Below are 13660 nucleotides of genomic sequence, written 5' to 3'. Positions count from 1 at the left end.
CGCGAACTGCGGGGAGCGCGGGCGGGACGCGGGCAGGGCCGGGGGCCGGCAGTGTGCGCGTCACTGTCGGCTGCGGCTTCTCTTGTTTTGACAGTCGCGCTAGGCGCTAAACCACGTATCTCTGAACGATGAGCAGGTGTGTATAGCCTTCCCTGACTCCGAAGAGAGATGGGAGCGCTTATCTTCACGGCTGAATGCGGAGAGGCGATTGTAGTTCTGCATCCTAACTCTTGCGTTTGATTGCCGTTTAGAAATTAATACGTTATTCCGAAACAAGTTGTTTCACAAGGCATTAACTGTGCATGACTGAATTGTCTCTTATTTGAAGGCTTGCAGTGTCATCATCATCATCATTATCATCATCATCAATCTGCTTCCTTGTTACCTCCACCCCCCTCCCCCGAGAAGGCCTGGTGGACCCTTCTGTATGTTCTCCTTCAGGAAAAAAAAAAAAAAGACTGGAGAAAAGTGCTCAGTCATATGTCATCATAAGTATAAAAAAACAGAAAGATGGATGTCCCTTAGAGAAACACTGAATGTGTTCTTACCTGCTGAAGTTTGCGGTTTTTTGCTGGATTTGTAAGTAAACCAGCCTTAAAACTGTGTTTCATGTTGCCTCTTGTATTTCTGTTAGTTAAATTTTGTTATATTTCAGTGACTGTTGAAAGGTTACAGTGCTTTCTTAGGTTTTTTTCTGTATGCATGTTCCCTGAGAAAATAATTTTAGGTCTTTATGAATGCCCTTTTAACCTATAAATTGGTATATTTTTCTACATACATACCTTATTCTTGTTTTCACAAAGTGCTTTGTTTTTGTTCTGTTTAGGCTCATATTCCTCTGGTTGAAAGTTATGTAGAGCACATACCCTGGAACTAAGAGCCAGGATTTCCTGCTTTCCCAATTCCCGTGATTTTCTTATTTTTTCATTATTCTGGTCTGGGGATTTTGTTACAACACTAATTTCTGTAGATAATCTGAGGATCTCTTGGTGCTCCTACATGTCAAACCATGTAATTGCAGAATTCTGAACTATGCTGGCCAAGCAGAGCTCTTTACTCATAGAATATAGTATGGAGAGAAAGAAAATGCAGTTATGGCAAAGAAAAGATTCACATAGGAATCTTTCTCCAAGAAACTGTAGTTGACTGGGCTGCAGATTTGAAGACAATAGCATCCTGAGACTCTCTCTGGGTTTTTTTCTTCTGAGTTACCTTGTGGATCTCCTAAGATGAGTAAATTAAGGGTCAAACACTGGTACAGTTCTATTAGACACCTTTTTAATAATGAAACTGTAGCTGCTGGGAAATGCTTGGACGTGAAGACAGGGGCGATTACAGGGTCGCCACTGGTACCGATTCCAGAGCCTGCCCCAGGACAGTAGGGGGCGAAATAGCACCTTATCCCTCGTGCTTTTAGGGACGTGACCCACCTTGGATTGCAACTCCGGCTGCAGATGGGTAGATGTATTCCCTCTCTGTGGCTGTGCCAAGAAAATGCCATGGCTGACTCCTCTTGATGAGAATGCTGTCTAGAATACTGCCTGTGGATTTACAATACGGATTGATGTTTGAATTCTACTCCTAAAAAACCACGGAGACATAAAAGCATACTGCTCAGGGCCTTTCCTAATATTAAAATCACTTATTGCATATTTTTTTTGCACCAAGTAGCTTTGATTGTAGGCTTGTTTACTAATGGATTGATATAGTTTCATACTACTATTTTTTTTTTGGTGAATTTTCCCCACCAACAGTCTTTGCTAGAATAAGATAAGCGTCAGGTTTGATTGTTTGTCTAGCTCGGGCCTTGATGACTGTCCTATTGACTGTCCTATTGAAACGCACACTCGCTGGAATGATTAAGGGAAACCCCATCTCCCTGTAGCCACGATGGAGGGGTCGGCCCAGGTGGGGGGTGGGGAGCATTAGGCAATGAGCCTTTTAGACTGGAGGGGGGGGGGCGTGGAATTTATTCCACTTCTGCCCTACTTCTTTGGTGGGGTGAAGGGAGACCACAGTTTTCCACCATTTCCATCCTCTGCTGCTTCTGTTGCCTTCGGCACTCGGTGATTGCTTTGTTGAGACTCCCAGAAGCTTGGGAGGGGTCCCGGCTCACCCCACCACCACACGTGCCCTGTGGACTGCCACTGATGTGAACTGTATGTTTGTTTGGGAATAATTAGTTAGCAGTGATGGATCCCATACTGAGTGGGCCTGAGTCCACCCCTGTTCCCTGGTGGTCTTTACTTGAGGTAACAGTTGAATTTGGTGCATATTATTGAGCTGAGTTGTCAGGAAGGAAAAGGACCCTGTGTAAAAAAGCCTCACGTGGTTGTGGAGGGTTGACCCAGAAACAGTGAGCTCACAGCAGCCACACTAATGTGAGAAAGTGAGAAAGGTGCAAGGAATGACAAAGGGATGGGCTGTGGTATGCATTTTAGGGGCTGTTGTGGTACTGCTGCACATTGTAGAACCGTCCAGTGGGAAAAAAATCCCTGCAAGTGCTCATTCACCCTCATAGTGAAAAAGTGTCTCCTGATGTTTCTAGGGAATTGCCTGTGTTTCAATTTGTGCCCATCGCCTCTGGCCTTGTCACCAGCACATCTGTAAAGAGTCTGGCTCCATCTGCTGTGTGCCTTCCCTTTGGGTGTTTGTACACATTAATAAGATCTGAACCTTTACTTCTCCAGGGTGAACAGTCACAGCCCTCTCAGACTCTCCTCAGAGGAGAAATGCACTGGTTCCTTCATCATCTCTGCATCCCTTTCGTAGGCTCTCTCTGGTATGTCCATGTTTCCTGTGTACTGGGGAGCCCCATTCCCAGGAATTCTGGGGACTCCCCCCAGCAGCAAAGGGGGCTAAACCCCCGTTCCTGGGGCTTTCCAAAAGCACCTTAGAACCTCCATGGGTTGGGGCAGCTCAGAAAAGCTGCTTTGAACTCTTTAATCCCAGAAAACCAAACCCCACTCGATTTTTGGGGTGCTGAAGGAACGGCAGCCGCGTGGGGGGGGGACACACCAATTTCAGAGGCCTGACAGTTGTTGGAGGAGATTTTTTAACCACTTCCAGAAAGTCTAAAAATATCCTAAAGCTGAAAACCTTCAGCCTAAACCTGCAGCACTCCAGTGTGGTCTCAGCAGTGCAGAGCAGGAACAGGATCACATCCCTCCACCTTTGGCAACTTTCCTCCTAATGCAGCCCAGGATGTGCTGGCACCTTTTGTTTTGCCACAAGGGCACACTGGTAGCATAATGAGCATTTATCTCTATGTGTGTCACAGAACTCTGAACTGGACCTCTGAAATTATAATTTCTTGCAGAAATTATGAATGTGTGATGAACTGAAAGAGCTGCTTCAATAAAATGTTTGAAGGACTTCATATTTAGAATTTTCCCATGATCAACCCAGGCCTTTAACCAATGACATAAAGACGTACTTATGGAGGGGACCTGATGTGGATGAGAATGGTATACGGCCTGAAAATATGTATGACACTATATGATACAAATTAAAATTTAATCTATTTTAAGCTAAAAGTTTTCTGTATATATCAGTTGGGAAGAGGGATTGCTGAAAAACAAATAAATACTTAAATAATAAGTGAGATAATGCATGCTGAAGGTGGCACTTCTTAATTTATTTTGCTGATTTTTGTACCCTTTTTGGCTGTGGAAGGCAGGAGAAGCAATATTTTGTGACAGATACATATTATTAAGACTTCAGCAACAACCTTCCTTGAATGTAGGAAATAATGTCAACCTCTAACAAATTCCTGTAAAACGGTTTAATTCATATCAGTTTTCTGTCATTAATTGTGTACTATTTAAACATTTGTTCATACCAGATGGAATGCAGTAAATCTAGAATCTCAGACTAATAGTGATTGATTTTCAGGAGACTGACAGAATGTGTTTTAGACTCCAAGCCATTTTCTCAGGCTGTCATCCAGATCACTTTAAAATATTCATTATTTTAATTTTTATTATGTCAGTTAAAGAACACTACACATCTGTATGGTGTAAGATATCCATAGCAGAAGAAAAAGTTTGGGAAGATTGTAACAAACTTCAGCCAGTGTAGGTCAGAACTGCTTTTTATTCTGTGCTTGGTTGTTAGTAGGTTAAGTTTCCCTTCCAGGACTGGGAAAAAAGCAGTAAAAAGATGTTGACTTCCAAACTTAGATACTTATGCTCAAAAAGCACAGATAAAATGAAGAAAGGCTGTTTAAATAAAAAGTCATATGCTAGAGGACGTAATGTAGCTTGCAGAGGGAGAGCCTTTGTATGTATTTTACTCCTTTTTTCTGTCCTTCTTTGATCTTTTGGTGCAGATATACCTGACCTTACCCAAACTTCACAACTGGATGTCAGCAATCAGATGTTCTGGTGCAACTCTTGGCAGAGACGACTTAGTAGTACTCTCTGTTGCATTTTAGAAATAGAAGTGTGGTTTATTTTTTTTCTTTGCCTTGAAACCATTGTCATTTAGGTGAAGACCTGTCAACATGCTATTTACAAATATATTGATTGCACAGCATATGACTATATACACATAGTGGCAAAATCTTCTGCTACTCTAGATGTAAAAGAACACGTAATATATACTACTGTGACAGTATAAAAATACTGTGACAGTATAAAAATATACCTATAAAAAATAAAATATAACCATAAGAAAAATAAATGTTACTGTCTGTAAGCCTGCTAGCACTATAATGACTTTGAAATAAAGAACACTAAATGATGAAGACTGTTTAACTCCTGGTAGGAAACCAAGGATTTCTAACTTATTTTGGGACGTTTTACATGCTGGATCCTTTTAACTTTTGATGGAAAATATGCATGTATCTAAACTCCTGAGAAGTAATTAGTTATACTTTAGGATTATTTTCTGGTGTTTTGTTCTACTCCCCAAATCCAGAAATACCATTTTAAGCATTGTACCATAATGGGGTATAGCCTGCTCTGCAGTGCAGAGGCACTGTTTGTATCAGTGCTATTCACCCACAAGACTGATTTTATGCAGATCTGTAGCTTTGTGGTATCACTGATGTAGGTAATGTATGGTTTAAGGTACCACTGTAAGGTACTGGCCTTTTATTTAATATGTATACATCTCTTGCCAAATGAGTCATTTAGATGGTTCTCACTCTAAAACACATACGTCAACTTACTCAATTTTGGTAGGATTTTGTGTTGAACTCCGTTTTTGCATAGATCAGGTGCCTACACTGAACAATTATGCCTGATGCCATATTGGTGTCTTACCTGTCACATTTTACTTTGTTCTTACTCTTTCTGTCCTTCCCACCCCTGTGTCACCCCTGAGTAATACATACTTAAAGAAATCTAGACAAAAATATCTAGTTAGTATAATTGCTTAAATTTATCTTGACATTGCATCCAAATATGATTTCTCTTCCAAAGAACACTATATTTTGTTTCTAAAAATGCACACCACCTTCCAAGAGATTGTCCTGCTAATTTGCCTCTGATAAATTAGGATATACAGACTACTCTCAAAAAATAAATTCATAGTTTATCACCATCCTAATATGAGTTAGAGGGGAGATTTTGTTGTAGTACAAAGTGTGCATCCCAAAAGTCTATAGACAGTGAAACAGATTCATCACCACCTTCTTTTTCACAAGCATAGAAATCTTAGCTTAATTCTGTTGAATCAATTATGTGTAGTGATTGATTTCCAAGTAAGTAGAAGTGGATAATAAATCTGACATTGAGCTATAGAAAAAGAACAGTGTAGGACCCACAGTCCCTTAGGACTTTAGCTGAGTGTTTGTGGTAAATTTTGCATGGACAGCCTGTTTCCACACAGCTCATCAACTACGTTGTCTTTTTGACTGGGAAACAGAAATTAAAATCAGGCCTAGTATGTACAAGTATTGTTCAGAGATACTTTATGTAGGGAAGCACATGCTGTAATGAGTGTGATTACATTGTTCCTGTGTGAATGAAGACATGAGTGACCAGTGGATCCCTGGGCAGCTGGAACCTTGAGTGAATTAAGAACTGTGTCCCGTTTGTCCTCCGGTTTGAGCATTTTTCAGAAGACGAACGTTGGAGAACAGTTTTCGGGCATCTTTTGGAAATACACTTAAAATACAGGACTTAAAAAAGGGCTAATAGGGCTGAAAACGTGCAGGCTGTTGCATACTATTGGATAAAGCAGTTTGTTCTGATTAAAGGGAGAGTGGTAAATACATGTTAGAGGTAAAGAGATTAACAAAGGCAGGTTTAAGATTCCTTTGACAACTATATTTAGACCATCAAGTTAAATCTGAGGAATATATATCTGATGACAGTATTGACAACTATGTCTTAAAACTATTAGGACTTATTGATATGGTAGAGTGTCTTCAAATGCCTTGCAAGTAATTTCATTGAGGCCAACAGAGATATAATGATTTATATTTCTATAATGATCTGCAAACATAAAATTTGTTCTTATTTGACTGCTGTCAAAGTTTCAGGTTCTTTTTGATGAGAAGGTGGTCAAACTTGTCATGATTATTAAAAAACTTCAGAAAACTGTAAAAAATACAAAACTTGTCACTGTTACCTAAATGGACCATTACCTAAATGCATACCCCTGAGTCTGGAGTATACATTACCCCATCCAGCTGTAAAAGCTGGCAAGAACACGTCTTGTTATGTTTCTCCAGCTCCAGACAGCCACAATTCTTGGCTTATTAGGAAAGAATTTTCAAAATGCATTTTTTTGGAAATTACGTAGTCTTCTTGCTTTTGCTTCTTTTAATCTCTCAGTGTTTGCTTTGGTTTTTTGCTTCTTTCTTTCTTTTTTTTTTTTTTTTTTTTTTTTTAGAGCTGTAGTCAGTATAACATCGTGGAACCAGCTGTGTTACCAAAGCCAGATAATTTTGCCTTTTTTTTTTTTTTCCACTGTCTCATCTCAGAACTAAATGGAGATTCCTAAGTGTTGAGTCAAGGCGATAAACAGTAAAATCTTTTTTGTCTTGCAACCAGCAAATAGAATCTTTTCAGGACATTTTAGGAGGGTATTTTCTCAGTGCTTTTAGTTTTTAATATGCAGATGGCTTAAGCTCAATTCTATGGAACTAAAGTAACCAAAGCCCCCATTCCTAAAACTGACCACTCTTGAGTTACAAATTGTAGGTTTTATTGGGGGATTTTCATATAAATATTTTTATATATGTTTATTTCATATAAACCTTATTTTATTTCTTTCCCTGTATTTGAAACCTGAAGGAAGGTAAATGATTCTGCCATTGAATAAGGTAGAACCTAACCTTATTATTTTTATATCTGAAGATGTAAAAGCAGTCTGAGTCTTCTTTTCTTCTTTTTCTTTCAGTACTTTGCAGTACTTTGTATATGAAGCCACCATGCAGCAATGCACTTAAGTGAGAACTTTAAATATGATTGTGCCAAACCACTGGAGCTGTTCTGAACATGAAACCTTAATTGGATTAAGTTTCCACAAAAGCAGCATAACACTTCAAGTGAAAGACTTTTAGTCTTTCCTCCTCCTGTATTTTGTCTGTCCAGTTACCATCAAAAATACTCCATGTATTACTTATTTTCTTCTATTGTTTATGAACCTAGAAAAACCCAGAGTAACATTTAATTTTAAACACCTTATTTGTATTAATTTGTTTGGTATTTCTTATAGTTTAATTAGTCACAGCAGTAGTCATATTTAGTAAATCTGTGCATGGCATATATCTTTCACATGGTATTTACTGTGTCTTAGAGCTAGCTCTGTTACTAAAACAGTTTGTTACTGAGGAAAAAGAACCAACAACCCACATAATAATAGATGGAACACCCTTCACTGCATCCTTACTTACTTGCATACTTCTTTTGCTGTTTCTGTAAATGAGCAAAACTGATAGTGTTTGAACTATCCAGTAATTTTCATATATCAACAAGAGGTGTGTAAATAGCTTCTGTTGACAAATACCTGGAGTCTAAATAAAGTATTTACAACAAGTTTGCAACTATTGCTCTATAGTAGTTGCAGAATAATAGTTCCCTCTAGTTGTAGAAGAAACTAAGTCTTGGTAAGTTAACATGGAGAGATATTGAATTGTTGTATACCTCTAGGTGCTTCTTAAGAAGAAATTACCATCTCAGGAAACCAAAGAATGTTAACTGTCGTGTAGTTGCTATGGGCCTACCTGGAAAATAAACTCTTGCCTACAGGTAAGAATTATATGTTCCTTTTTTCCTTTTTATTTGAAGGTGAATCCAGAAATTGGAGAAAACAGAAAACAAGAGTTGTGTTGGGCATGGAAGCAAAGCCACATCTGGACTCAGATTTTAGATTTTGCAGAGGCTGTTTTGGAGGCTGATGTAATAAACCTTTCTTATTTTCAGAAATGGCTCTTCTTGTGTTGCATTTGCATTAGACTCACTTCGTAAAGACTGTATTTTCAGGGCTTTATCCTGTTTCTCCAATAATTTTGTCAGGTTTTAGGCTGGTCTTAGTCTGCTTTGCAAACAGTATAAAAAAAGATAAAGTGTTTTAAGTGTAAAAGTGAGTCTACATCATGCCTATTGTGTATGTCAAGTTCATGACAGGCACTTAAGATACTCCTAATCCTATTGGAGCATCCTAGTACCAGAACTACCATTCATTGTGACAAAACAAACACACCAGGAGAGACAACTGATGGTTCTGTTCTTGCAAAATATTCTCTTATAAAAAGATGAATGAGGGACAGATCTTACATATTTTTTGCTCAGCAGCAATGTAGAGCAGCAGGAGAAAAAGAATGTAACTAACCAGGTAGACCTGAAAGTTACTACCTGCCTAAATCTTGCCTAGGCGTTCAATTTCAATAGGAGTTAGGTCAAAAGACCAAGGTATCTGGAGGGTTTTAGTTCTGACACTGTATTTCTTCCCTTAAAATCAACGGCTTTCCAATAAGTCATAGAATTATAGAAGATGCTGAGTTGGAAGGAACCCCTCAGGATCGTAGCATCCAACTCCCAGCCCTGCACAGGACACCCCAAGAATCACACCATGTGCCTGAGATCATTGTCCAAACACTTCTTGAACTCTGTCAGGCTTCATGCTGTGACCACTTCTCTGGGGAACCTGTTCCAGTGCTCAACCACTCTCTGGATGAAAAACCCTTTCCTGATATCCAGCCTAAACCTCCCCTGACACAACTTCAGGCCATTCCCTCAGGTCCTGTCACTGGTCACCAAAGAGGAAGATCAGTGCCTGCCCCTCCTCTTCCCCTCATGAGGAAGTTGTAGACTGCAATGAGATCTCCCCTCAGCCTCCTCATCTCCAGGTTGAACACACCAAGTGACCTCAGCTGTTCCTCATATGGCTTCTTCTCAAGGCCCTTCACCATCCTCATTGCCCTCCTCTGGACACTCTATGATAGCTTTATATCTCTCGTATATTCCAGTGCCCAAAACTGCACACAATATTCAAGGTGAGACTGCCCCAGTGCAGAGCAGAGCGGGACAGTTCCCTCCCTTGACTGGCTGATAATGCTTTGCCTGATGCCCCGCAGGTCATGACTGGCCTTCCTGGCTGCCAGGGCACTGCTGACTCGTATACAATTTGCCATTAACTGGGAGTCCCAAGTCCCTTTCCACAGCACTTCTCTCCAGCCTCTCATTTCCCAGTGTAAACACAGAACCAGAGTTGCCCTGTCCCAGACTAAACCCTAAGTCTTCAACAGGATCAGTTTTAAGTCATGAAAAGTGCTTTTAAAAATCTTTTATATTAATTTCAGGAACTCATATCTGAAGAGTGTCATAACTGCAAAAATAGTATATTTAAGAGGCAGATTGCTCTTTTAATGATAATATTGTTTTTAGCTGTGGTGATGTAGGGACAGATAGGAGACAAGGTATACTAGTTAGACCAGGTAATTTAGCAGAAAAAATACACATACTTTTCAACATGTGAGTACTTTCTTGAAATAATTTTACTGATAGGAGATTTAGAAGAGTAGAAGTTAACTTGTAGAGGATTACTTAATATATTAGGGTGTTAAAAAAAAGTTTTCAGACACATGAAATCTAATAAAGAAGTAACAAATTCCTGACTAAAATAATTTAAAATGGTACTTGGGATGTGCTTTCAGCATCTGTTTAGGCCTGTTGATGATTGTGCTACTTCTGGGATAGGCATTCCTTCTTTATGTGACTGTAGGTTTAGATGGCGAAACTAGGTTGCTAATTGTATTCATCAGCTAGACAGATTTCAGTGAAAAAGATTAAACACAAAGAAAATTTCTGGAACATGGAGTGTCATGAGGGAGAGAAGTGAAGACTGTTATTCCTCTAGGAGCAAAAGAAACTCATAATTAGCATCTGTGAAACAGGAAAATCAGCAGAAGTTTGGGAAAGACTGTAAAAGATCATAAAGTAAATGTGTCTTCACTCATTTGGTATGTTTAGTTTCAGCAGAAGTGTGAATTTTGTTTAACAGGCTCGTCTTTTTTGTATGTCTTCATTGAAAATCAGATTGAGAGGTAAAAATAGAGTGCAACTTTTGAGGGAATATTGCATAGGATTAGGATATAATTATTTTAGTCTTCCTCTAGATTGTCGGTAAAGGGCCAGTTGCAGATTTCCTGCCATTGTTACATTGTAGGTTTAATTGCTGTTTCATGTGTTTAGAGCTAAATCACTTCTGTATATTCTTGCCAGAATATTAGTTTATTGATCTTTCAGTTTTATTAACGGCAATAAATCACTTATGGTAAAAACTAGTATAATAACTTAGCATACAATAGGTATTTCTCACTATTTGACTCTTATCCTGTTAGTAATAAATTTAAGTACTATCCCCACTTTGAGCCTGTTTTGCCTATGAAGGTAATCAGTAACTGATCTCTCCCAGCTGTTATCTCAACTCATGAATCCTTAGCTGTTTTTTTTCTCTCCTCTGTCCAGTTGCAGAGGGAGAGTGAGAGAGTGGCTTTAGTGGGTACCTGGCATCCGGCCAGGGTCAACCCACTACAGTACACATTGTTCTCATGATGTTTGTTTCTTTCTCCAAGATACTGCTTTCCCATGCACCTCAGAATAGAGTGATGGTGTTGATTTTGGCTATTGCTGTGAGAAAAATAATGATCGTGACTTGATTTTTTATTTTGATGATGGAGAAATTGCAAAAGGAAAATTAATTTTAACTATCATTTGGACACAAAAAACCCCCCAAAACCGTAAAATTTACTACTGTCACTATTTTAAATTTTCAGTACTTCTGCTGACCTTGCTCACTCTTTCTGCTTTCCTCCTTCTTCCCCTGCACCAAACTTGCAGAGATTTAAAGGCAAAAACATGAGAGAAAGCTTACCATTGTCTGTAAATTTTCAGTGACTCCAGAATGAAATCAAAGAATTTTTGTGCTTCAGCGCAGAAAAAGTCCAAAGAGCATAGTTATTGAAGTTGGAGGTGTTTAACAGAGGAGGATAACTTTTAAAAGAGGTCAAGTAAATGCAAAAAGGAAGTGGATTGCTAAAATTGGAAGCGTTAACTAAAATTTAACTCTCTCTTCCTATACACAAGTGATGAAAACTGTTGAGAAATGACTATTTTATCCAATTTATTCTCATGTGAAGGAAAAGTTTGATTTAAGAAGCAGGGTCAAATTCTCATTTTAGGCCTATATGTTATGTATTTTACTATTTTTTTTCAAGTTAGAAGAGTGGAAAAAAATGTTACAAGTAAATACTCATAGAATTAATTATAGAAGATTCCTGAGTTAGAAGGAACCCACTAGGATCATCGAAGTCCAACTCATGGCCCTGCACAGGACAGCCCCAAGAATCACACCATGTGACTGAGAGCCTTTTCCACAACATCCTAGCTATAGTTCTCACTACACCCCCTGCCCCCCGAAAATATGACAGGTTACTTATTTAAACTGTAGGAACAAGTACTCCTAATCTGTCTTGATATTTATTTTGCTCTCTTATGCTGATGAACATGAGCAGATGGAACAATTGCTATTAAACTAGGAGATAGTAATAGCATTTTAACCAATCTAAATATAGCTAAGATGACATGAAACATGTTTCAGACTGTTGTTGTGTCTTGTACTCTGTTCCTTACTCTTTGCAACCAGCAGAGAGGGACTTTCATCCCTGTACATTCCTGAGCCCTGGTTACGCTGACAGCCCATGCAGGAGCAGCTCTTCCAGAAGATATGTAGACAGAGGTAAGGCCTCAAAGCCATCTGTGACCATTCTCCCCACTCTGTTCTGTTCCACTGGACTGTTTATGTTTCACGTTTCAGCAATAACTGCAAATGAAATACTTGTGGCAATGGCACACAAAACAGAGCACCCATGAAGGTGTATGAGCTAAGTAGATAGCAAAACATGTTTTCTTTGTGAAGAGAGTTTTTGCAATGGGAATCTTGGGTATAGCAAATCCCTATCCTCTTAGTTTTTACTCTAGAAAGAATTGTGCTTTAAAATAGGAAGCCCATTCTCTCAAAGGGATGTACTGGAGTTATCAAGTCACATTTCTGTTACACGGTACTAAAAGTGCAGACCAAATCATATCAGTAGTGAAATATCTTTTGTTTCCTCATTTCTATTCCCCCTAGTTCAAGAGGAGTTGGAGGAAAGTGGTTGTTACTTCAATGACCTCTTTCTAAAACAACTGAAGAATAGTTTTTAGCTTGCTGGGGAAACTGGAACAAAGTAGGAAGCCTTAAACATATTTCTTCAGCCTGAAGTGTGATATGTCTATAAAGGCCTTTTCATTGTTTTGATGGTTTACTGGTCGTGCGTGACCTTTTCAAGGTCTTGTAGATATGGTCTTTTTAGATGGAGCTTCAAGTAATTAGAAATATATAAACACTTCCTACATGTACAAATTATCTGCTAATAGGACTAATCTGAAGTCCTAGACCACAGGAATGTGAACTTAGAACTTTTTACACGGGTCACCATAACCTTGCTGCAGGCATCTCAGATACTGCTCGCATCTAGGTTAATAATTCCTTTGAGATCTGGCAATAATGACAAATAAAACTTTCAAAACATGGATATCTGATATGCTAAACAGCTGTGTCAATTAGTGTAGTAGGGCTGGAATCTCTCTCCTAGTGCGTACCAAGACTGCTGGCTCCGCTGGACCCTGATGGGTCTCTCTAGATGCTGGCTTAGGTGACACCATTTTCTGCTGCTCCATGCACGGAGAGCTTTGCAGGCTTTTGTGTGGGCACAGGCTGGGCTGCAGTGCAGCAGCATGGGCTGCAGGAAGGCAAACTGCAGTTACACTGGCATTGTACCCTTAGTGGCATGTAAAACAGAGCAGAGCCAATGAGATCTGCACCTAAGTAGAAAAAAAAGAAGTAGTGTAGCCTGTCTGCCTTTACACGGTTGAGGTGTTCTTACAGCCAAAGGCTCTTCAGCGTGGACCTGGTTTTTTGTGCATGTTGATAATTCAGGTTTTGTTTAGGAAACTCAACAGGAGGAACTCCTCTGTCTCCTGGGCCATGGGCCCACAGAATGCCCCCCTTCCCAGCTGATGCTGGCCACTGTTAGCTCCACTCTCTCAGCACTTGATGGTCACATGGGGCTGTTTCACAGGGAAGGCTGTGTGGCTCCAGCAAAGCAGTGTTTGATGAAGCTGCATCTTCTGGTATGGGCTGTAGGAGCCTGCATTTCCAT

The 13660-nt window shown here is 39.5% G+C and overlaps 1 long non-coding RNA gene across 1 annotated transcript; it reads left to right on the top strand.

Moving 5' to 3' along the window:
• Window positions 1-49: 49 nt before the first annotated feature.
• On the top strand, window positions 50-8377 carry LOC108641948. Its single transcript, XR_001922347.1, has 3 exons — window positions 50-136; window positions 329-579; window positions 8244-8377. It is a non-coding gene; the product is annotated as an uncharacterized LOC108641948 (long non-coding RNA).
• The last annotated feature ends 5283 nt before the right edge of the window (window positions 8378-13660 follow it).

The sequence above is a fragment of the Manacus vitellinus genome, unplaced genomic scaffold (assembly GCF_001715985.3).
Source record: "Manacus vitellinus isolate BGI_N305 unplaced genomic scaffold, ASM171598v3 scaffold_9_pilon, whole genome shotgun sequence".
Taxonomy (NCBI): Eukaryota; Metazoa; Chordata; class Aves; order Passeriformes; family Pipridae; genus Manacus; species Manacus vitellinus.
This window is presented reverse-complemented; position numbering and strand designations above follow the sequence as displayed.